Here is a 26,754-nt window from a genome sequence, read left to right on the forward strand (position 1 = left end):
AACTTGGTCAATGTGTAACTTCATGGGTATATATATATATATATATATATATATATATATGTACAATATAGCGCAGTCACAAAATGGCACTCGCAATATGAATTATACGGATCGTGGTGCAGGGTCCATTAAAAAATAAATACAGCACTTACCCAACCTTGGTTGTAGGCAAGGAACAGACCAGCACTCGTGGTTTAGAAGTGAACAAAAGATTTGTATTTAAAAAGTTACAACATCTTAGTGAGAGAGTACAACAGGGCTGACCCGACAATCGTTTCAACTGGATCACCCCTTTGGAAAACCGGAGATCCGGTTGAAACGGCTGTCGGCACTATCTGTACCTCTTTCAGTTTACTTAGAGCAGGTCAGGACTCAGGTGCTTGTGATCGGGGATGCCCCAGTCCCACTCTGTAGAAGCAATAGTTACATGGGGTGCTAGTAGCAGAAGAAGCAATTATCTGGGGTAGTAGACTAGTAGAATGTCAAGCAGCAGTTACATGGGGTAGTAGGAGAAGGAGGGATTTTGGGGCAGATTTATTAAGCTTGGAGAAGAGATAAACTGGAGATAAGGCAAAAGGAGATAAAGTGCCAGCCAATGAACTGTGTTTGAAAATGGCAGTTGGAAGTTGATTGGCTGGTGCTTTATCTCCTTTTGCCTTATCTCCAGTTTATCTCTTCTCCAAGCTTAATAAATCTGCCCCATAGTTACCTAGTTATAGGATCGACCCAGGGCTTAAAGAGGTCCTAGGGAGATGGTGGAACTAATTTCTCCCTGAAAAATAAAGATACTGGAACATGAGGAGGAGACAGTGTGTGTGTGTAAGTACCAGGTGGGAGGACCACTGGTGGATGAGAACCATGGAGCTTCCAGGAGCTGAGGAAGGGGGAGATGGCTGCATCTCATCAGTGATTCTAGTGCTGCCTGCATCTCTATTGACGTGTGTAGTAGGCTGGATTTACTGTTGTAATTACCGTGCAGGGCTGTGGTAGCAGTGGAACTTGTTCCACCTGCTATTACAGGTGGTGGAACTGAGTTCCACTCTGTCCCTGTCTGATTAGCTGATTGACTATTTGTTTATCACTCTTCATGTTATCACTTTTTGAAGCTTGATATATCTGGCCCTAAGGTAGGTATTCAATTAGCAATGAATACCCCTCAAAATAAAGTCTCCCACACGGCAAAAAACATTGATTCTGCAGTTTACATGGAATCAGTGAGTTTCCACACTTGAGACCCAATTGTTTTGGTGCTAGAATAGCCTTTCCCTGTGCCGCAGAGATGTGGGCTGCCAATTGAACACTCCCCTAAGGTGTTGTTTTAAATTGGTTTTCGGTACCAACTTTGGTGTTAGTCACTTTTTATCCATTAATTTGTATACATGTGTTTTTGACAAAGAAGTCTTCCTCGTAATCTCATGTGAAACAATTAGTTACCTCTTGTGTTGCTTTATCTGCTTGGATTTTAACTATTCTTTTAGCCAGAGGTGGTTCTAGAGTTTGCAGATCACTAGTTGAAAAGTGGGCTTCATAGTCAAGTTTATTTAGTTATTATTTATTATCAGGTTCTTATATAGTGTAGTGTCATATATAGTGTAGCAGTCAGCTGTACTTAACAATTGGAAACAACAGTGTTAAAATAAAAAAAAAGATAGTCATAGAGGTAAAGCCCCACTCGTAAGCTTACAATCTATACATAAATAGGCATTGCAATATAAGGCTAGGTGTTATCTACAGATGTATCCACATTTATCTGTCCTACAAGTCGCATTATACATAACACATGAGCTCCAAGTGAAACTCTAGCGCCGGGTGACTTTTTTTGTGCCTTTTTCAATTAAAATGTGTCTTATTTGCAAAACATTTCCAGAAAAACTCCATAATGTTCATTTCTTATTCAGATACATATGCACACTAAATATAAGACATGCAGCACTTGATTTTAATCAGCTGAAGCTGCTTATGCATCCTATTTCCTCCGTTTTGCAAATAAGACACATTTTTATGGAAAAAGACACAAAAAATACATCTAATCCTACTAAGTCCTTTGGTACACAAAAGGAGGCCAAATGTATGTATGTGAACACATCTGTATGATCACCAAGCACTATTGGCATGGAATCAGGAGCGTGGGAAAGTGAAGAAATAGAAAATAAATGATATGTTTGGACTGTACAGCGGGTATGTAATCGCATGGGCAAAGTTTATGAGGGTTATGTCAATATCACATGACAAAAATAAAAATAACCTACTGTTGCTCCATTGCAGCACATTTCCAGGTCTTCTGCTGTAACGCATTTCTCACCTCCATATCAAATGGGATCTCGATGTTCATATAGATCCTCCAAACACACTACGGGTTACATTTATTAAAGCTTCAAAAAAAAAAAAAAACTTGATCATTTCTCTATTGTATTCTTGAAAATGATAAACAGACTCTTATTGGTCACTATGGGCAACATCACCTCTTTTCATTCTAAGAAGCTTTAGTAAATGTACCCAGGGCCACCAACAGCGCATCCAGGCCCCGATAAAAAAGGGAGCGTGTACATTCAGAGCGTGTGTGGCCACGACCCTGTAAAAAAAATTGTCAGGAGGTTCGGCCATGTGCGGACGGCCGACCTTCCGGCAGGTAGGAAACCCGCTCAGGGAGAGAGAGGACAGGATGCTGCCTCTCACCCACACACCAGGGGCGAATTTAGGGGTCAGGCCGCCCCTAGGCACAACATTTTGGGCCGCCCCCCCCCCCCCTTCCATATATATGTATGTATATGTGCACCTGTGTGTGTGTGTGTGTGTGTGTGTGTGTGTATGTATGTATGTATGTATATATATATATATATATATATATATATATATATATATATATATATATATATATATACACTGTATATGCCATAATTAAAAAAAAAAAAACACCAGCACTTAGTCACCAATAACATACTTTATTAGCACTTACTGTTAGACACAGGATGCAAACAGTTAAGTGCTCCAGACACTTTCTGCTCCGTGCAGCATGAAGAGAGGAGAGGAGGGAGGGGGGCTCGTAACCTGAGTGCAGGCAGTAGCAGACGGACGGACTCCGGAGGTTCACATTGTCAGCGTGTGAGCAGGGCACATGCCCTGCTCGGAAGAAGGGAGGGACGGGTATCTGTAGCTTCAGGCTGCAGTGCGGGCAGAGTTGGACAGGTACATCGGCAGCCAAAGAACGGCAGCAGCAGCGCTGCTGACCACACTGGCATAGCTGTGAGGACGGAGGCAGAGAGGATAGAGACCTCCTCCTTGCACTGAGGAGCGGTGGCAGGCTGCCGCTCTGTAAAGGAGTGTCGGACTGGCAAACTGCGCGACAGCAGGTGCCTGCCAGCTGCCGCCCATAACAGGTGCCGCCCCTAGGCCCGTGCCTCACGGGCCTAGTGACAAATCCGGCCCTGCCACACACAACACTGAGCAGTGAGAGAGAGGCTGTGCTGCAGCAGCAGCCTGTCCTCTCTACTTCCACTGCCCGGCTCTCTGCAGCATGGGAGGGGAGTGTGTGAACCGGGTAAAAAGTACCCCCTCGACGCCACTGGATGTACCCTAGAAGAGGTAACTAACTGATTGTTTCTCATGAACTCACAAGGAGTCTGTCGTCACTGAGCTGGGAGGTAGCAAAGTATACCCTACATATTTGGGACCAGAATTGGCCACTTTCAAGTTGGGAATGAAGAGACCGGGAAGTTCTTGTAGAATCTGCTTTGTCTCATTAAATGTGACTGAGAGCTCTCAATAATAGATCTGATTGCTGTTTTGGAAGTAATCTCAGTAGTGTTTGGAGGAACTGTCTGGCAGTTTAAAGACGGAGTAAATTGTTGTTTCTCAAATATTCTCGCTTCATGTCTCTGTTGGAGTTTTTAATATTTTCCCACTGTTGTAAAGATGTTATTTTGATTGATGTATTTATGTATAGTTATATGCTGTAACTTATTTGTCTTTATGTTATAGCTCTGTCTTGTCAGGCGTTGCATTGAAGTTTTTATTATAAGATTTTCATTTTTAGAATCAAATAAGCCAATTTTAAATGTAATTCAAGTTTTCTTTATTTAGAGCACATTTATCCAAAGAAATTTAAGGGATATATGGCCCAAACTCCCATGTCTGGGTGGCATCTGCAAATTTCAAGCATTCCCTAAATGTCTCCATAGCAATAATTGGAGATATCTTCTGCAGCCCCCTATTTTCAATAGGGTCTACCAGTACCAGCTATATTGTGGGATTGACCAAGCTCAGCTTAACCCAGTGGTTCCCAAACTGTGGGTGCCTTGGGACACTTGCAAGGGAGCCTCAGGTTGGTGGTCCAGAAATTATTCACGTTGGTCAGTGCAGTAAGCAAAACTAGTGCTTATGGCTTCCCATCATAAAATATGTGGACATATAGATGCAAACCCTGTCTCTCACCACATAACTAAACCTAAAGGACCGTACACACTGGTCGATGAATGCTGCCGCCAATATTGGTGGCAGCAAGGACCCGGCGGGGTGCCGGCATCGGCAAGTGCATGTAGGACTTGGCGATGCTGGAGTGCGTTGAACAACCCTGGGAGGGAGCAAGGGCCATGCTGCATTCTGTATATTCCCCTTTAGATGATATATTTTATGAACATTCTCATAATGCATTGTATTTGAAACAAAGTAGATTTTAATAAACAATTCGTAAAAACAAATGATGACAATGTGTAATAAGATGAAAGTGTTTATCTGGATATGTAAGGTTTATCCCAGGGTGGTGTAACCCTGCAGTCAGGAAGGGACCATGTACAAAGCTGCCACTAGTGTGGAGATAATGCCGCTCCTGCATTTCCTGTTATTGTTGCAAAGCAAAAGGCTGCAACCGGAATAATTACTAGAAATAACGCCACAGAGGAGAGTAAACAAAAAGTTACTTCCTCTGCGTTGACTGCACAGACGCCTTCCACCACTGCACTGTGGCACATCTCTCCCCTGAATCCCATGCAACTAAGGGTTGGTCATCGATTATTATTATTATTGATTACAAACCATTGATTGTTAGCAACCAATGTTTGATGATTTCTCTCCACCATCCATAGTTCATCTGTCTCCCTTATTTACAACATGCACATACCTCCCAACTTTGAGAAGGGAGGAATTTTGGGGCACGTGGCCTAGTGGAAAGGAGGCATGGTCTATACTTCCACCACTCCCGCAAGGCCATGCCCCTGTTTTCGCCACTGTTGGGGGCATGAATAGACGCATGCGAACAGCATCTATTCTTGGGTGATAAAACAAAACATAAGAAAATAAGTTGTGAGTGGATGCACTCCGTTGGGGACTCCCAACTGCCCACCCCACCTGGAAAGTGGGACAGTTGGGAGGTATGACATCCTTGGAGTAGGATTTCCATGCAGAATACGGAAAATAGGCCAACAGTGATGGTAGAACTTCCTGTTCTAGCATATTAAAAATGTGCTTGTACCCATGACTTCCATCATAACAAAAGATCTGTCTATCTACAATATTGATGTTTTTACAGCAGCTGTTAGCAGTGATTAATAGGCTTGTTGGCTTCGCATTGCCGCATCAAACAAATATATGCAAGTCATTAACATTGTTACTTTGCTGAATTGTCCATGGAATAGATGGCTGTAAGATTTGTGGATATATTGTATTAGCGGTCCAACCATCCCAGGCTGAGATATATGCCGATGTTTTAAACAGATGTTCTAATGCTTTTAAGCCCCTTGTCAGGAAATGAATAGGGAGCCTTAGTGCAAATGGACAATTTATTAAACAAAGCTAAGAGTGATAAGAGGCTTATATTTACTGCACTGTCTGGCCAGCAGATAGATGTATTTGTATTAAGACATCCGATATACGTATGCTATAAATTTCAGGTCTTTGTTTCTGTGATGGCGAATTTGGCCGAGTCTATTTGGGTAAGATGTATTGTACCTAAATCATGTCTAACTGCGTTATTGTGTGCTATTACTGTTCATAAATATTTACACGCATTTTCTGGTATATGGATCTTCTTTTAATCACCTTCTGTTATTCAGCTTGCATTTCCCTTTTATTTTAATGAATGCTATTGCAGGGAGATATAATCTTAACATCCACCATAATAAATGCTAGTTACTTATAGACTTTGACCCCGAGACCTTGAGATACTTAGCGGTCGCTGAAGTATTCAGAGGTAATTTGCATAAATTAAGACATGAATGATATCCAGGCTTTTTGTTTGAACCTGCAGCATAGGAATGTGGGATGCAGGGCGCAAGCCAATGGGATTAGGAGTATTATATTTAACAGTGGTTTATTTATACCACACACTGTAACCCTCATATGTCAAATCAGAGATGATTTATACAGTAAAATATGCAGCAATGACAGCGTCCCAGACGTCAAGGAATATGAAGTCCCAAAACAGAAATGTTCAGGTTTTAAACATATATTTTAGGTAAATTACAATGTATTAACCTGACATTATACCGTGCCACAATTATGTAGTAAATATTTCCCCTATTCCATCACGGACAGATGCCGCATCTCCTGGGTTCCGATGCGGTATGGGTCATTGGGTCGACCCAATGTAAGTTGACATGCCTTAGGTGGACAGAGTTTTAAGGTCGTCACAAGCATTAGGTTAACAATGGAAAGGTCGGTTGACAGCCAAAAGGTTGACATGAGTTCTTCATGTTATTTTTTCCAGGATGTCAACATAGTTCACATGGACTCCGTCAAAGCTTGCCGTGTATGAATGGTGCCCACATCATAAACGAATACATGTTGCTCCTATCATAAATACACATATGTTTCTGTTTTTTACATCAATTACAAATAATCAATATACTTTAATATATTTAATAAATAATATAATTCTTATCAAAATTCAAAAACTTTCCCCATAACAGAAGAATAAAATGATTTTGCCTCATAACACAATCAATGTTCTTGTCTTCTTAATCCTTAAATACAGTACTTAATATTTGTCTTCAGTCAGTGGTGTAAGTTTGTCTCAGTTGCCCGGAGGCAAGATTAATATTGGTGCCCCCCTCCCCCTCACACACACAACCTTAAATTTTACATTATATATATTTTTTCTGAAATGTATGTGCTCTATATATAAATATTTAGAGAGAGAGGTAGAGTGATAGAAAGGGTACTTGTGTAGTTTCACGGCGCCATCATGGCACCGTGTGTCTGTGTCCAGCTGCGGGGCATGAAAACTCCATGCCAACGTGTATAGTTCGTACCCCCACTATCCACGTTGGAATGGAGTTGATTTTAGATAGCGTGGCGATCGTAGCGAGCCACCGAGCCCGCAGCGCGGGCAGCGACTCCCGCTAGGGGACACAGACGCACGGCGCCATGCTGGCACCGTGAAAGTATACAAGTACCATAGAAAGAGAGAACACATTTCAGAACTCCATTACAAAAGAGATATTGACGGTTTTCAATTAACTGATTTAAACTTGCAGGGGAGGAGAAGTGCCCCCTTGGGAGCAGGAGCCTGGTGGCAGATAACCCCATTGCCTCCCAGAGTTCTGCCTCTGTCTTCAGTAGAAGGGTATTTTGATTCCGCATCTTCTTATTGGCTAAATAAATGTAATAGTTTTGGATGCCGGTTTGTTTTTCTGGTGGACTTGATGTAAGGTCGGGCCATTTATAAACCACCGCTCACTAACTGTAGTTTCTGAATTACTGCCCAAACCGCTGAATATGAAGTACAGCCCTTCAGAGGTCAGAAACATCCCTTTTTTGTTAATTTACTCACAATCGAGTTGCAAACGTTCCATACATTGCAGCCAGAAAGGGGAATAGGAGCGCCTAAAGCTGTTCCAGATAGCGCACAGAATGTTGATTGACATGTTATGGAGGGATCTTTAATATATAAGCCCATTTCAGATGCTCCATCGCATCATTTCAGAATGTGTCCGGAAAGATAAAGGAGACTATCCTAGTGTACATGGCATATCAATCAAATGTACAATGAAAGAGTGAAAGTCACCTTCTACAGATACATTTCCGGGGTATATTTCCATTTATCATACCCTCTTAAATTCCCTTTTCTAGAACCTCCAACAAACGACAGCTTTCAACAAACAAAATACAAGTAAATAAAAAGCAGTTTGCACCCAATTTGTGGATCTTCTTAATGACATTCAATAGTCACACCTGTGTGGGAACTACAATGGACAAAGACGTAAACAAATGTATAATGCATATGAATTGCAATTATATAGCAGCAATGTAAGCCTACATTTAACACACTATTCCTACTAAAGCTTAGGTTCTCTTCTTCCCTGACTGTATGACATGCCCTGTCACTAGTATAAGTAATATATATATAGTACAATCTATTTGAAATGGTATAATCCTTATGGAAGGAGGAATGAAGTGAGTACAAGAAGCACATCAATAACTGGAGACTCTCACACTGTGCTTAGCATGCTAAATGTTCCCCCATGTTCTGTCTTGTTATCTTCCTGTATGACAACATCTGAGGTCATCTGTAGTGCATGTCTCCTGTCAGAGAAGTTTACCAGCACTGACACAAATCCTCAGAAGTAGCACAAGCTTAAAATAAGACTAACATTCCCATTAACAAGACAGTAGACCGCTTTCCAAATAGCACCTAGGAGACGAGGGACCTGGAAATGTATCCCTAGCTGCGATTTTCATGCAAGAACTATTTGGTGCGTTGAAATTCTAAATGAAGTTCTGAAATTTGCATAAACCCTGCCTCAAGAGTTAATTTAATTTATTCATTTTCCCGCAGAGGTTATATCTGGACTGACACAGCCACAAGAGGTAATTGTCAGAAGCCAGACTCGTTTCTACAGTTTTACGTTGTAAGCATCCCCAAATAAATGACTCTGCAGTAATCTGTTGTGATATTAGAAGGGACAGGGAAAATGAATGCCATTTACTTTAATTTAATTAAGTACGTTTGCCGCATTGATTTCCCTCTCGCCTCACTTTTAACTATTAACTTTTAAGCAGTTGTCCTTTCCCAAATATCTTGCTCCAAGTGTGCCCGCTAGTGCCTGCTTTAGATTTTCTTTTTATTTAAATGCAAAACCATTGATTGCTGAACAGTGGCGGTGGCTACTTGCCATTGCAAGGCATATTTTATTGGAAGTAATGGCACAACAATTTCAATGAACATATCTGGTGGTTATTCGTGGGTCCTTAAGGTGGGGGTGGGCTAAATGACTCTATTTGCTTATTTAGCCCCACCCCCTCTCCAAAAAGCCGCAAATTGTGGTAATTTAACGCTTTCGCCAGGGAGATGTGAGGAGGCGTGCGGGGAGTGTGTGTGTGTGTGTGGGGGGGGGGGACCCAATTTCCGGGCCCTTCAGGATAGGCAACCCTTGGCGACATGGCATATAACAGTTCCCTCTGTGTGTGTGTCATACTTGCTAACTCTCCCTGACGAGCCTCGCACGTCCGAACACGGCGTGAATTCCGTGGAGAAAAGGATTGTACGGACCCATCCAAGCAGGGGGTGGAGAGGGGCATGAAGGGCTGTTTGGGCTCATTACTTTATGCGTACGCCCCGCGTTTCATGGGCGTTCCCTTGAAAACGCTGGGCGTATGTATGGTAATGCGGCTGTGATGCACATGTGGGGGGCGGACATCTGACATAGCCGGATGTCAGATGCCCGCCCTTATCTCTGCTTTCACACAGAAAAATGTCCAAGTGGTCTGGAGCACTCGGGGCTGCCTGACTGCTCGGTCCATCATTTGATGGTCGGTGACCATCGGAGAATGGGGGAGGTTCCCACAGATGGGTGAGGTGTTCACATGAAACATCCACTCGCGGTCCATTCGCTCAGCGTCTTACCGCATTCGGTTGGCGTAAGTGATCCATACGGTAGGCGGGGCAAAGAGCACTCGGTGGCCGTCCGAAATATGCATCCGACCGAGTCAACTAGAATAAGAGCCTACAGTATATGAGGTGCTATCATACTGGGACTACAAACAAAAAACACATGGTGCAGATGCACACTCCACATTATTCATTAAAATTTGAGGTTTCTGCTATATTAATTGGCCAATAAATATTTTGCCCACCAACCAGCTTCACGATAACCTCATTATCTCTGGTGGGTCCCTAATACCCACGACATACCTGGGTCTCCTTCTCCACCCCCGTTACTTCCCAACTGCACCTAATAAACATCACAGACCCTGCGTCTGATTCTGCGTCTGTGAGCGATGACAGTTGGAACGCATGTGCTGTGTGTCTGGGATGCATGCATAGATTTAATACATCCGATACCAGTATGTAGCATTGACACAGTGTCTGACAGGTCCTTGCTGCATACCACCCAACACGACCCTCTCCAGGTGGGACACAATGCTCTGCTCCTGCACTGCCCTCTTAATTTATGATTACCATCACCTGTGATGAAACACCTTTCTTAATTAAACTGTTCATAACAGGTGATGGAAATCATAGAGTAAGAGGGAAGTCCAGGAGCAGAGCATTGTGTCCCTCCTGGCATGGGTCATGTTGGGAGGTATGCCGCTGCTGTGTTGGCTGTACCGGGTTATCGCTGTATTATACTAAGATATCAGGTTAAATTCTGAACACTTCTTGTAATATACAACTTGACTGGGACCTGGACATTTCTGAATTTGAGGTACTGTTTGCAATATAATAAGGCGATGACCAACAGTTTGTATTGTAATAATAATAATAATTAACTACAGCTGAACCGATCCATTTCTTAGCTGAGGAAACAAACTCCAACTGCCGCAAGATTAAGTCTGTTTGTTCAGCTCATATTAATTGCAGTTTTAATTAAGAACTTTGGAAATGTTGAAAGTCAACAGTGTAATACTCAATGATGTGAAAAAATGAAAACACATTTAAGATGCACTGCTGCTTTTAATTGCTTTTGTAGCAATAAAATAGTTTAAGCAAATAGGATTTCCTACTACAGCAGAGAGCGGAAACAAACTGCATTTAAACTTTGTACAATAAAGACGTGATCTCCCTGTGAGGATAACTCCATCCTGTTTTTGTTGCAAGACCTAGGGGCCTCGTAATCAATAGGTCCCATAACCCAGAGATAAGTAAGGTTTACAGATAAACAAACGGGTGGATGGAGCTAGAGGTCTGGGCAGGGGTGGATTGTGATGGAAAACCAGCCTGGGAAGTTGATGGAAGCAGCCCTAATGGGGGCGTGGTCAGTTGAGTGGAGCCTGTCAAGGGCCAGCGGGCCTGATTCGAAGTTGGACACAGTTGCAGCCTTACTTACGTCTTTGCTGCAGTTGGGCCTGTGACTCCATACTAATGCCGCTACTTTGCATTTTCCTGGTGTACATTCATGTGTCCTAATGTGCACGGATGGGGACACCCACTGTCAGTGCCTACAGATACCACAATCATGCTTTGTGCTTCTTTTATAGAACAAGGGCCGTATAGGCTTGAGTGCATTTAAGAGCCTGTGAATTTATGATTGTAAATACAGCTATTGAAAGATAGGATAAGGCCCAAAGGAAATCTCAGGTGAGTGGCAGTTTGATCTGCCTAACAGGTAGCATGGGGGCGTCAACCTAGAGAGGGGTACATATAGGCAAGTTGGATAGGAAGGACTTCCTCTTTGAGTCTGGATCCCCACCCTCCCTTCCCTTTCTCTGTGCTACCTGGCTCACGGGCCTTTCACCAAATTTGATTTATAGTTTTAATTATAAATCAGCGAGAAGGCACTCTCGACCTGCACTCAGGTGGGGTGTCAGGTGGTCTCTGTGCGGTATGCCCCCCCCCCCCTCTGCCAGGATGGGGGACAAGTCCCGACCCAACGTGGTGGGGCGTTGTGCACCTCCTGGAGGTGTCCTCGTCAGGCCATAGGAGGGGGTGGCATGTCCGTCACAGCGCAAGCTGTACCCACAATTGAGGGATGTTAGCAGATTGGGGCGCTTTGGTCGCCGCCATGAGTAACATCCGCAGGGGGTGCTGGTCTCAAGTGCTTTTCTTTGCCATCCCTTAACAAATAGGGTCATACCAGTTACAACAAATATTCCATGACCTTTAAACTTACGCAGTTGGTGTCTTATTTATAGTATAAGGCGTTTCAGTGTGAGTTATTTCTAGGCTTAAAAGTTAAGTAACTCTTATCAGCGGCCGCCCAGTCTTTTAAATAGGATGTTTCCTATTCTCCCGCTCGCCGCTACCCGGACTCTGTTTCTGTTATGCGCCGTGCGCTCCGTGCTCCCCGTCTGCCGCTACCTCTCCAGTCCACCCGCTAGCCCATTACCCCTCCTGCAGCTGGACCGGACCCCGCTCCCCGCCACCTCTCCTGCCACTAACTGACTACCCCCTCTGCAGCTCCCGGCTCGTTTTCTGTTATGCGCCGTGCGCTCCATGCTCCCCGTCTGCCGCTACCTCTCCAATCCACCCGCTAGCCCACTACCCCTCCTGCAGCTGGACCGGACCCCCAACCCCCCCCCCCTCCCCGCCTGCAAGCGTCCCCCGAACCCTGCTCTCCTGCTGCTCCCCCGGATTTACATGTTATAAATCGATCCGATTTATCACATGTAAAAAATGGCACATCAAGTGCCAAATCATATCAGGAGCTGCCGGGGGAGCTCAGTGGAAGTCGGGGCCGACATTAGGCCGACTTGTCCTCAGGACAAGTCGCCGTAGTGTATGGGGGCCTTAAGAACACTTTGGTCCCAACAGGAATAAACACACACATTGGCCCCACAGAAAAAAAAGCGCATTATCCTCCACAGAGAACAATAAAAAATGATTGGACCTCACAGGAAATGTAACCCATGCACACGCAACACACACACATTAGCCCAAAAGCATAGAAAAATAATACATTGGCCCCCACATGAAAAATAAATAAAAATAAGGTGAATAAGGTATGACTCTGGGTTGGGGGGAGGGAGACAGACTCTTAGGGGCTGACACACCGAGACATTGTTACAAACAGACACTGACACAAACACACCGATGACGACACAGACACCAACACACAGACATGCTGACATACAGATGCTGACACACACAAACATATAAACAGATGCTTACACACAAACAGACCCCCCCCCCTTAGCACATATAAGTGGGCAGAAAATACTGACCTCCCCACCCCCCTGCAATATGCAATAGCCACCGGTAGCCCCCCTCTGACCTCCCAGCAGCGGACCACATCTCCCCTCTCTGTCCCCCTGCAGCAGCCGGAACACCCCCCCCCCCCCCCCCACACACACACACACAGCAGCTCTCTTCCCACTGCAGCAGCCAGCACACCCACACTCTCTCCTCCTGCAGTAAAACATAGAGCAGCCAATAGCAGGCTCACTCCCAGCAGAGGTTGCTGGCAGGTGCCAGTAGGGTTACTGTGGCTGTGCTCCTGAGGCTTGTTACCTTGCTTTCCCACCAGTATGTCCACTTCTCCCACTGGTCCTACCCACTGTGTCATTTTACTTGGCTGCTGCAGTGCTGCCCCCGGCTAGCAGCTCCAGGAAGTGCCCGCTAGCCGCAGCAGCTTGCAGATTCTGATTTCTGTGTGCATCTGCAGAACAGCAATGATTGACAGCTGGCCGCGGGACTGTGGGACCGGTCCGCCTAGGGGGCTATTGGACCAGCCCACCGGTAAACTATCCTGGTGTCCCGGGGGGCCAATCCACCTCTGGCTCCAGGCCTCCACATAAAATTGGTCCAGCATATGTATTAAAACTGTATTTCTACTTTTCTAAAAAAAAAATATTTATATTTATTTAAGGAGACATTTGAGCTGATAGTGTAGGGGGCAGGAGTTAAAGTGAGGATAAAGGGGTGGAACTGAGTTCCACTTCTACCACAGTCCTGAACCGTCATTCCAACAGAAAAGCCTGTCCCAGCAGCTTCTTCTTCTGGCATGGCATATGTGATACCATCACCGCCGTTGAAGTGAAGAAGGGCCACTAAGTGGAACAGGCTCTATGCATGCTACAGACAGGTGAGAGGGGGCTGGAGGGACTCAGAGGTGTGGAAGCTGTTGAAGGGATGCAGGGCATGGAGCTTCTGAGGGACATGGACAGGGAGCTGCTGGATTGACAGGTACAGATATGTATAAGCAGGACAACTGTGCATATTATGTGTATAAGGGGCAATACAGTGTGACTTTAATATGAATCAAGGACCTACATGTGGTGTAATGTGTATATGATTGTGCTACTGTATTTTGTCATTTTTATTGGACTTACCAAAAATGGTGACCACAAACCTTCTTTGTGGGACCATTGTCCCTTTACAGTAGGTCACAAATTCCCTGGCACTGGTCTAGTCTCTGCCTAATGTACGGGGAGGGGGGATTAGGGAAAAGGACTTCCACCACCTCTCCAGGACCCAGGGGTGTAACTAGATATTTGCAGGCCCCATAGCAAAAGGTCGTAAGGGCACCCTATTTAGCAGCTGATGGTGATAAATGTATGTAAAACATATTACTTAGACAGTAAAGATGGGCCCCCTTCAGCTCTGGGCCCCATAGCAGCTGCACCTATGGTAGTTACGCCCTTGCCAGGACCGATTTAAGCCCTGGTAGGGGGGTGTACACACACTGGTGCAAGATTCCATGGTGCGACTGATGGTAAAATCTAAAGATACACCAGTTAGATTTAAGCATCTGAAGATATTCAAAGTGGCCCTTGGAGTCATGCATTTTCAGACGCATGGCTGTACACCTCAGTAGGGAAGGACATTGCATTGCGAAGTTTCCTAATCAATGTTTTTGAAAGAATGCTAGTATTAACATTCGATGGCAGCATTCCAATGTTTCCTGCTACCGAATGGTAAACATTCAATGGTGCTGCATTGCTCGTACTGGGTTCTAACCACAATCCCATCCGAGGGTGACCATGCGCATGCACTGAATTTTTTCCCTACGCCTGAGAGTGGTTTATACTGTAGCATGTTTTGCATAAAGTCGCATACGCACATACGGGCGCTGCTGCATCTGACTACTGCTATTGAAGTTATGATGACATTTTTTTTTTTAAATCCCTATTGCAGATTTATTTATTTATATTATTTATTATCAGTTTATTTTATAGCACAGCAAATTCTATTGCACTTTCATTTCGCCTACATACTAGCTTTTACATGCAGCTAACCGCTCCTGAGACAGGCGTACAAATGGTAAAATATAACGTTACTCTTTATCTAATACAGATGAATGTGGTTGTCCACATCCTCTCTGATGATTTCAGAGTGATCGGTGAGCCTGACAGAACATGTCTATGAGACCGTTTGGGCCATCTCACCGCGTATGTTTGTACATATAAATACTGGATTAGATTGTTATAGCACACTTTAGATTGAGGAGACCAATTCCTGTTATTAATGTTCACCTATACAAACCATTATTTGATGCTTTTAATGCCCCAATGTTTCTTTGTGTGTGTGTTTGACAGGTCTGTTTTTATGGTTATGGCAATACCAATTCTAACTAGGGTACATTTTCCATTTGCATTGTGTGGGGAAAAGCACTCTGTGAGATTTATTGTTGTATAAATGATCCCCAGCTGTTTAGAGGCCTCTCTGAAACATAAATGTAGTGTTTGTTGTTTTCTGTCATAATAAACTACCCTTTCCTCCCTCTCCTCATTTCTGTGGTTGACCTGCTCATGCTGTCTGCATGTGATAAATGGAAGATGCCACCAAATGGGGAACTATCACCTCTACCTGTCCTTGAGCAAGGAACATTTGTCATACACTTTTGTTAGCACCGTCTATTGGTAGACACAACAGGTTTACATGAGGTTTTATTGCTATTGTTCAACATTTTACAGGGGGGGGTATTTTTATTAACTATACAATCAAGAATATCGCTTCAGAGCTCTCCCCTCATGTCTGATGTGGATTTTCAATTATTTTCTTTCACAATATAAGGTAGTGAGATTTTTCAATGTCATTTCTGTTAAAATGTTAAGCTACTGTGGAGGAAGTTCTCTAGGCTTATGTTATCCCCATAGCACCCCAGTCATCTATGCTTCCAGAAATATCATATAAATTCGGATCACCTTATAATTACAATATACTGATGTCATCACTGCATACCTCCCAACTGTCCCGCTTTCCAAAGGAACATCCCGTTTTTTTTGGGGGGGGGGGGGGGGGGGCATTGTCCCATGGCGTGGGCGGGGGGGGGGGAGTTGGGAGTCCCCCCTGTCACCCGTGAATAGACAATGTGTGCATGCATCTATTCATTCCCACACAGCAGCGAAAACAGGGCGTCACGTTTGGCCCCCAAAATTTCAGGTGTGCTTATGGCACACTCCAGCGTCCCTCCTCGGCCACCCTTAAAGTTGAGAGGTACAGTATGTGACTGTAGTATTTATTCGGAAAACGTGTTTGTCATTAGACATAGGCATAATACATGGGAATAGGCAGCTAGTAGCTGCCTATGCCTGGCCATTGTATTGTCCTAGAACGCCACCCCCGGCCCTCTGGACTGGTTTTAATTTTCGGAGTAAAAATAAAAATACACTGTAGCACTATCCCCTGCTCAAATTCTAGTTTGACACAAGTTATCTTGGATATTTGTTGGAGAGAACACACTACCCAATTGGCTACAAGCAACACTAAAGACCTACTTGTGGCAAACTAGAATTTGAGCAGGGGATAGCGCTACAGTGTATTTTCATTTTTTGTTTGGTGTACTGTAGGGGTGGGTGTATAGTGACTCACAGAATATACACACAGCAGCAATCCCAGGCGCAGATTTTCTCCTGTCGAACCCCCTTTTTTCTTTAATTTTCGGACTGTTCGGAGTAATTCTGGACATGCGGTAACCTTTCTCCTGACACATCTTCTAAGGCAGTCCACTGCACCCACATACAGGAGTTCCTAGTTCACTTCCTGGTGAAGTGGGCAGGATGAGGAGATTATACAGGGAATTTTAGTTCCGAATGGAGGAGAGAGAGAGGCTATCAAACCTCTATTACTCATATAACTAACAAGTGGTCAGGTATAGGTTAAACATGCTATAAAATTACACATGCATAGCATAACCAATGGGATACAGAAATGTGCCTTTGTAGCATGCACGCTCCCACCTCATGGCAAGGTGCCTGTCTCTTCTTGCTGGCACATGCTCTTTGGTCCCTGGCGCTAATGGAGTGCTCAAATCCATATATACAGTGGACTTATACAGCTGCTACCACTAAGCATGTGCAGCAGACCTATTTTGTCCCTTAAAATGCTATTATTGTCAGGACTCAAGTTTTTAGCTGGGCCAGAGGGGGTTTCTGGACAACTGGAAACCCCACTGTGTTTGCGTATGTGAAAGCTCATGTCACAGCGGGACTGATGTCAGTGTCTGGTACAAGTTATAGTGCCTGAAATAATGTGAAAACAAACCATCACCATGACAACCCTCAGAAAACTAAACAGATCAGCACTGTAATACTGAATATGCTGTCTGAGAATGCTATGAAGATATTATAATGATAAATACAATCTACAGTACCTTAGCGCTAAATGGGTTAAAGAGGAAGACAATATAACTAGCCACAAATTCTGCAGGGTTATGTTTTATGCCAAAGAATATACTGTATTTTATAATATAATGTATAATATAATATATTAATTTGTCCAAAAGTAATGAAAAGATTGGTTTTTAATAAAAAGTAGATAAATTGCCATTAAGGTCATACGCCTGGACAGTTATTAAGCCGGATCATGTTGGAGATTTTTTTTTGTGGCTTTTATTGTTCTTCTCACGCTGCTCACTGCACCTCAGGCTGGCGGGTCCTTTGCTATCTTCACTGGCATAGTGTGACGTTATTACGTCATGTCAAGCCGTACAATGTACATGCTGGCTGTGGCTACTCTACATACATACATACACATAATGGGGGAAATTTACTAAAGGAAATTTGTAAAAAAATAGGTTGTATTTGTATCCAGAAATACACTCATTTTTGACATTTACTATCCCGAAAATACGGCAATTCGTATTCGTATTGATGTGCTATCAATACGAATACGAATTGCCGTATTTTCAGGATAGTAAATGTCAAAAATAAGTGTATTTCTGGATACAAATACACCTATTTTTTACAAATTTCCTTTAGTAAATTTCCCCCAATGTGTCCAGTAGAAGCTGTTAAGTAACTAAACATTTCTCTGCAGCCCCCTCCACACACACACAAACATAGACAAACACACACACACACACGAAAAATTGTGATAGTTTGTGCCAAAGGCAAGTAGCAAAAATGTAGGGCGTGGGGAGGGGGCGTTGCCACATATTAGTACCAATTCACATTACACCACATACTGTGCCAAGCAGAGCCCCTAAAGGCCCCCATACACTATGCGATTTTGGGACGATTTCATCCGATTTCGGCACTTCGGCATAATCGGATGAAATCGGCCCAAAATCGTAGGTATGTGACATTTGATCCGATCCGATGCGCGGTCCCGTGCGCATCGGACCGGATCAGGGAGGTCGGACGGTCTGTACATACGATCACGTCCGACCTCCCTGTATGCATATGCCTGCCACCTGACAGGCATATGCATACAGACACCGGGGAGTAGTGGGGGCGGCCAGCGGCAGCGGTGGTGGGGGCGGCCAGCGGCAGCAGTGGTGGGGGCGGGCAGCGGCGGTGGGGACGGGCGGCGTGTGCGGTGAGCGCAGTGTACTTACACATAGCAGCAGCGGCGGGGACGGGACGCGCAGTGGCGGCTATTATATTTTTAAAATACTTGTCAAATGACCGGCCGCTCTCTGATTGGCCGGAGAGCTCTCAGCCAATCAGAGAGCGGCCGGTCATTTGACAAGTATTTTAAAAATATAATAGCCGCCACTGCGCGTCCCGTCCCCGCCGCTGCTGCTATGTGTAAGTACACTGCGCTCACCGCAAACGCCGCCCGCTGCCGCTGACCGCCCCCCACCGCCGCCGCCGCTGCCCGCCCCCACTACCGCCGCTGGCCACCCCCACCACCGCTGCCCGTCCCCACTACTGCCGCTGCCCGCCCCCACTACTGCTCACCGCCCTGCAGCTCCCCGGGGTTTTTTTTACATGGGATAAATCGCATGCGATTTATCCCATGTAAAAATGGCACATCAAGGGGCAAATTGTATGTGAGCCTCCCGGGGAGCTGCCGGGCGGCTCGCAGGTAAATTGGGTCCGACTTGTCCCTAGGACAAGTCGGCCTAATGTATGGGGGCCTTTAGATTCACTGTGCCAGGATTATGCACATTGAAATGGCCATTATACATTGTAACACCCAGTAATGCCCATTACCTATTATACAACACCCTGTAATGCCCTTTACATATTAAGCCACACACCATAGTGCCCATTACATATTGCGTTGCACACCGTAATACCCATTACACCACACCATAATGCCCATTACATATTTTGCGACACAACGTAATGCCCATTATATATTTTGCCACACACCATAATGCCCATTACATATTATGCCGCACACCGTAATGACTATTACATATTAAGCAGCATAACTGCTGCTTACCTTCATGCTTGTTGCCAGGAGTTACATGCTTGTTGCCAGGAGTTTCTTGGTTGATGTCAGTGGCTACATGCTTGTTGCCAGGGGTTACATCTCGTTCCCTGGGGGTAACATGATCTTTCCAGGGGTTTCATGCTCTCAGTTACTGGGAGAGAGGTGGTTTAAATGCTCAATGCCTGGGGGTTACAAGGATCATGGATCATGTTACATAGACATTCTGGGGGAAATTTACTAAGACGAATTTGTGAAAAAAAAAAAATCGTATTTTCATACGAAAATACGATTTTATTTTTGGCGTATACGTATTTTTGCCATTTACTATTCGTATTCGTATTGATGGGACATTCGTATTTGTATTTACAAATACGAATGATTACACCATCGATACAATACGACAGAAATCACCATTGAAAAGAATGGTGGTTCCTGATTTACTAAGTGGCCGTATTGAAAATATTCAATACTAATTAGCGCAAAACGGCTGCGAATGGCCGGGCAAATAAGGCAGGAAAATACACTTTAGAAAGTTGGCTCCTTATTGGCCACTAGGCGGCCAATAGAATCATTCGGAGGAGAGGCGCGGAAGATGAAACATCTCTGTGTCTCTCCTCAGTCCGTGACAGGTGACCGCCGGGTGATGCGCGACTTGGACTACGGCAGAGAGAAGAGGACGGGATATTCGCCAGTGGACCTGGTGAGTAGGATTTCCTTCCACAGGTCCCCATATGGATTACTTTGGATCCTGGACCCCAGACTCTTCAGCCTTGGAGCCCCGGACCCCGTCCCAGCGCCGGAATTAAGGCCCCGGACTCTGCAGCCCTGGACCCAAGGCACCGGACCCTGGACCATGGAGCCCCGGACCCAGGGATCTACCGACGGGATCAAGATAGGTAAGTATCAGTATGTATGGGCTCTGTGTGTATTAAAGTTTTCTTTTTCTTTTGTGTCAGTGTGTTTTTATTTAACTATTGGTTTTGGTGTGGAACTAAAATTCACAGCAAACCCTTTAATGGTTCTCCAAGTCCCGGTATGCGTTCCAGGCTTGCTGGGACTCATAGTTCCACAGCAAAACGCAATGGTTTATTTCTATTTTTTACACTTTATCAGCTCGATGCCCACCACCCAGGGGCATCGAGGACAGCACCAGGCTTCGGCCTGGTCAGGTAAATCCTGGAGGGGGGGGGCACTCCCCCAGGGCCCCTGGCCAGACTGACTGGTCAGTAGGGTTAATGTTTTGGCCTCGGGACCTTATATAATAAGTGTCCCCCGGCTGTGACATTACCCTGCTGGCTGGTTTGGCCTGGGACTGGTTCTTAAAATACGGGGGACCCCTAGTCATTTTGTCGCCCGTATTTTGGGAACCACCCCCGGACTTGGAGCCTGGGGCTGGTTTTAAAAAATCAGCGAAGCCCTATTTGCCGGGTTTCCTGATTTTTTATTACCAGCCCCGGCTCTTTCAGCCTGGTGCTGGTTACGTCTGTGGGGGGGGACCCCACGCCGTTTTTTAAATTTATTTTTTTACGCACTGCAGCCTGCACGGATCTGACTGATCCATGCAGACTGCCTGTACGAATTTGTATTAGCGGCCGTATATACGGCCGCTAATACAAGTAATTATGTCATTGGAGGGTTACAAAGCAGTCATATTTGACTGCTTTGTAAATTCCCCTCCGGAACACGACTTTGCATACGGCTGAAACAGCCGTATGCAGTCGTATTGATTTGTATTAAGAATACGAATAGGATTTTTTGTATTCATATTCTTAGTAAATTTCCCCCTCTGTGTCTCTCTGTGGGGGAGATTCTCTAAAGCAGAAATGTGGTAAAAACCCAGTTATCTGGGTTTTTACCGCATTTCTGTATGCTCTTTGGGCCCCTCCGCAGTGGCAGCGCTGCGGAGGGAATCACCAGCAGGCAATTACCTGTTGAAGCCTATGGGTTTCTTACCGCAGTGCTACTGTGAGGGATCCATCATGCCCCCCGCCATCACTCTGCGCATGCACAGATGGACTCCCGGGTCACAGACCCAAAAGTCCAGTGCCGGCACCGCATCGCAAGGGACAGCTCTTATTGCAAGAGCTGTCCCTTGCGTTAATAACCGCATATATTACAGCATATGCCGTTATTAAGAATGTGGTGGCCGACGAAGGGGGGCGATAATAGGCAGCGGATGTTAGAACATCCTGCCCTGTGTCTCTTTGTCTGTTCTGAAGATGTTTATCAGCTGCCACTATATGCACAATCATTATTTTCTAAACCCATTTGTCAGTACCTGGGAAATCTGTGGACCCGGGAGACGACCAGGAACCGGGGTAGCTTGCAGGATAGCGGGATGGATATAAGTCCTTCTCATATGGGACCGGGGAGGAGCCCGGGGCTGGTGGACACTGACGTGTAGAAGTTAGCCACGGGGTAGATGATGAAGGACCAGATGATGAACAGGAATCAGGGCCAGTCATAGCAAGTCCAGGATACACAGGTGACTGCAGCGGGTAGCACCCAGGTAGGGGGTGCACAGGAGACTGTGACAGGCTGCAGCCAGACGGAAGGTACACTGGAGACTGGTGGTGATTGTATCCAAACGGAAGGTGCACAGGAGGTTGTTTGCAGAATGCACCTGGACTGAAGATACACAGGTGGTAGCAGAGGTTGTACCCAAACAGAAGGTGCACAGGAGAATGCTTGCACCCAGACAGGAGGTACACAGGTGATAGCAGGGGTTGTACCTGAACGGAAGGTGCACAGGAGGTTGCTTTCAGATGACCCAGACTGATTGCACTTGGAGCAAGACGCTGAAAGTGCACAGGTAGTCAGGAGAGCTCAGGACGCTGGTGTTCCCTAAGGATTGACAAGCGAAGAACTGGCGCCAGCTTGGTTTAAAGATGAGCCTTTTATCCCCCTTGGGATTCGCTGTGACAGCCAGGCCACCTGTATGGAGGTTCCAAAATGGCAGCATTTTATAGGTTAGTTGTGTATTTGTTTGTAGTTTGTGCAGGTTTATGGCAGGAGTTTCTGTTACTTCTTGAAAGCCAGTTGATTTTAATCTAAGTGCTGAACCATCTAATTTTATAAGACACTGGACTGCTGAAAACACATTTTACCATTCCCTTTCCTCTTACCACTTATATAGATTGCAAAGATGTTTTTCAGCAAAAGATTAGATTAGTTAAAAGACTGATCTAGCTGTATAGTACAACAGTGACATTAATGGAAGTGTACATTACAGTAAATTCTATCATGTGAATGGTGTTCTGTGATGTCATTACTTACAGATGCTGCTTAGGGATGTTATTTCTCTCAATGTTTCTAAGTAAACAAATGGCACATACATGTAATTGGCTGCAATCCTAATACAGCGATGCCTCATTTTCCCAATTTACTATGATCACAAATGAATTGTTTAAATTAATACACCCCATCGCTTAGGGAAAACTGTACTGTGTTTGGGATTGTTTTATATCTTGTCCCATTGGCAGCTCTAGAACCAAGCATTTCACAAGCTTACATTATCCAGACAGACTGTAATATGGTGACCCATGGCAAATGACAGCAGTGACTTTTGCACAGTGCCAGGGTTTGTATAATCTTCTATACACTAACCATCGGTATCCTTATGCTTAAAACCCTTAACACTTAACTCAGCTTATCTAACCAAAATAACGACACGGACACGACAAGTGCTGGCGTTTCAAATAATGAATTTCAAATTAATTTTTGACAACTGACTATAATGGTTGCGGCACCAAAGAACGGTCAGAAGAAAGAAGGAAGGGGGGGTAAGATCACCATAGCATTCACACACCGCTGGTGATCAACTCTCCCAGCCACCACCCGGGTTGGTGGTGGCAGCCATCTTCCGTGCAAAGAAGTATGGCTCCTGACAATCGATGTCGGGAGAGCGTCGCCCACTATTTACACACTATTCCATCTACACAAATGACCGTTCTTTACCGCTGCCCAAAAGAAGTAGAGACAGAAAATAGGGACGGGAGGGCGGGGAATTTCCTCAGAGAAAGAAGTAATTTGGAGCCAATTTTCCCCAAAAAGTCTATGATCAGCTGCAGATGGTCAGGGGTGTTTCATTTGGTGTCTTGTTTTTGGCCCCATGAAGGGCTAAAGCCACCCCTGTAAACACATCATATCCCTCTACCCTCCAACACACCCTGCACTCCCTGTGCCCTCCCCTACACCTTATATCCCACTACCCCTCACAAAATCTAGTCCTCCAATCCCCCCCAGATAACCTAAGCCTCTTTCCCCACCACACACTCCCTCATCCCCCCACATAGAACTCATATCCCTGTCCCCCCACATAGAATGAGCAACAACAGCCATCGCCAACCAAGGGTCATTAGCAGATGATGAGGAGATGCCAGCAGCCAGATCTGGACCCACTAGTGGTCTCATATGCCAAGGACAGGGAGACGGAGTAGAGCAGGAAGAGATCAGTGAATAACAGTTGGTGATGGCTGTAACTGGTGTGGACATCTCTAGCTCTGGGGGCACACTTGAGAACAGCTCAAGGCAAAAGTGGTTGAAAAATGCTACATATATATATATATATATATATATATATATATTAATATATTCCCAGTATTTTTTTATTAAGCAGCAGTGACAGAGTCTGTGATGCCCAGTTATGTAAGAGTAGAACCTGTCCAGGGTGCTCATCTTTTTGCCGGAGTGGCAACATAGTCCAGACTGCCTGGTGCTCATCTCAATATGCTGCCTAACTCAGCCGCGTACCCAGCATAATAACCAGGCTGGCCCTAGCATACAGAGATGTCTTGGGGCTCTGGCATCCAGCCTCTATTAGCTGCGGTGCCTCTTCTCACTGAAGCAACACCGCATTGTTGGCAATCTCCTCCTGTTCCTCTGTGACCCCTCGGCACCCTCTGATATCTGGCACCCGTGACACATGACCCCTTAGCCCCCCTCCCTATTGCGGCCATGGCTATGATCTATGCAGTTTTACTGTAAGTTTTCTAACCTTTTCCCCTCCTTCCCCCTAACTCTTCTTACCCCGCAGCCTATCCCTAACTTTCCACCCCCCTCATAGTCAAAACTTAATGCTCCCTCCCCGCCGCCTAACCCTAAACCTCCCCGCAACCTAACACCAAACCCCCCATCCCCCCCAAAGAGTAGCATACCCCTAACCTACACCTGAGATACTTACGTTTTGGATGTCTGTTGTCACAATTCTACCATCAGTATACTCGAAGGTGTTGGAAGTCTGGCACGTGTCTTCCGTTCATCAGAATCCTGAGTGCTGGACGTCCTAAGGATGCTCTGGACCAGACCACATGGGATGCTTTAGGCAGCTACTTGAACTTGTGTGTGTAATTGTAATGTGCTTTTGTGCTGCTATGGGCACTCTGTGGTGTAATAAATAATAATAGCAATACCAAGATAAGATATAGGTAATAGCCAGCATACTGGCACTATTTTACGCTTTTAAAACATAGTTATGCAAAAGAAAAACAAGATTCTGTAGCTTGAACTTTTTTTTTTTACAACAGGATCTTTTAAAACATTTCTTAGCATACTAGATGGATGTGATAGAATGCGAAAGGGAGAATCAGCTTCATTTTCCACCTTATTTTTCTCAACTATCAATCTGTTTTCTGCTTCTTTAATATTATGACAGCTGGGAAATACTAGCTATTTGCGTCAACTTTGTAAAGTGAGTCATTTTCCTTTTCTATATAGACAAATCTGTGTTACAGTATGTCTGATCTTAAAAGTACATTTTAATTTGTAAATTATTTTAAATTATTTAAAAATGCTGAAAAAAGGTAATTACATTTCATTTTAACGGTCAAACTTCCAAACAATCATCTTTGTCCTCATCATCATCAAAAACAACCTAAAGTAAAAATATAAGCATAACAAATTAACAACACAACTTGCCCACTTCTACATTAACCAGGTTATTACAGCGACAGTGATCCACGCATGGAGTACAGAAGGACTGGGTATGGGTCATGGGGTCGACAGAACTTAGGTCAAGGGTCACTAGGTCGACCACTATAGGTCGACACAAGCATTTGGTTGACTTGAAAAAGTTTTTCATGTTTTTTGTGTCTATGTCGACCTAAGTCAACATGGACACCGTATAAGTGTGCCGCTTCGCTCGCCGTGCTTTGGGCGCGGTGCCGCACTACGTGTGGCACACCATTATATTCTCACTCTATGCCCACTTCGATAATAAAGTATGAAAAAACCCCTTTTGTATGAAAAAAATTATGAAAAACTCATGTAGAAGTTTTCCATGTTAATCTAATGACCATGTCGACCTATTACATGTATCGACCTAGTGACTGTTGACCTAATGCTTGTAGACCTAGTGACCGTATCATGCAGGACTAGAGGTAATAGTTTACAAAGGATGGATCTTTTCAGGTCCAACGTCTGGTCAGGCTCAACAGCCCTAGCGCTAGTAGCAGACCCAATGGGGAGCTACTTTAAAATAAGAACATTAACATCATTCAACATTCAATGTAGACCGTTTTTTTATATAAAAAAAATACAATTAATTTAAACATTTAAAACCAGACAGTTTGAATTGAAAAAAAAAAATTGGACTGCAAAGGGTTAACCATTTTACTAGTAGGTGGCTGTATTTTCCCAGCGGCTGCTAATGTCTGCAGCCGCTTGGTGGGGGGCGCTGCCAGGCAGTGATCATCAGTTATCCTCAGGATTGGTCAGATGCGACCATGTCAGGGACAGGCCCAGCCTGGTGTGGTTGCATCCGACCCCACCAGGCAATTTGTTAGAGAGCAACTACACCAGAAACAGTTCCATTTACAATGTCCAGCAGCACATTTCATATAAAAGAAAAGTTTGCACAACTGTAACTGTCTTTGATATACAAATTGTCAACAAATCATACTGGGATTAAAATGATTTTGAATTGTCCTTTTTAATGGAATTGTTCTAAATAGTTAAGAGAAACCGAAAAAAAAAACAGAAGATGAATACAAAACAATCGATAAGCAAGAATGTTTATACATCAGTATTAAAAACCGGAGGTATCTGCTAATAACAATAAAATACATACTTAGCCTATATAAATTATGTTACATGTAGAAATGGGAATTGCTGACTGACTGAGTCCTCACTAGGTTGATCGGATGCAGGCCACACCTGGGTGCAGTGTCCGTTTTTAGCTTCCCCAGTAAAAATCCACCAACTATTCCAGAGGTTGAAGAGGAATTCCTATTGGAAGCAGTATTTGCTAATAACCTACTGGGCTGTGATTGGCAGATACA

General features: G+C 44.6%; 1 protein-coding gene and 1 long non-coding RNA gene across 2 annotated transcripts in view; one reads left to right on the forward strand and one right to left on the reverse strand.

The window, feature by feature from the left end:
* The window catches only part of GPC3 (glypican 3), a 495,953-nt gene that overhangs the window by 173,398 nt on the left and 295,801 nt on the right, over positions 1-26,754 (forward strand). The gene's annotated exons all lie outside the window — the stretch shown is intronic.
* On the reverse strand, positions 6,376-24,929 carry LOC146035853 (uncharacterized). Its single transcript, XR_014460731.1, has 5 exons — positions 24,660-24,929; positions 21,756-22,411; positions 19,487-19,659; positions 16,685-16,855; positions 6,376-6,783 (listed from the first exon to the last, which is right to left on the reverse strand). It is a non-coding gene; the product is annotated as an uncharacterized LOC146035853 (long non-coding RNA).

The sequence above is a fragment of the Crinia signifera genome, chromosome 9 (assembly GCF_055691185.1).
Source record: "Crinia signifera chromosome 9, ASM5569118v1, whole genome shotgun sequence".
Classification (NCBI taxonomy): domain Eukaryota; kingdom Metazoa; phylum Chordata; class Amphibia; order Anura; family Myobatrachidae; genus Crinia; species Crinia signifera.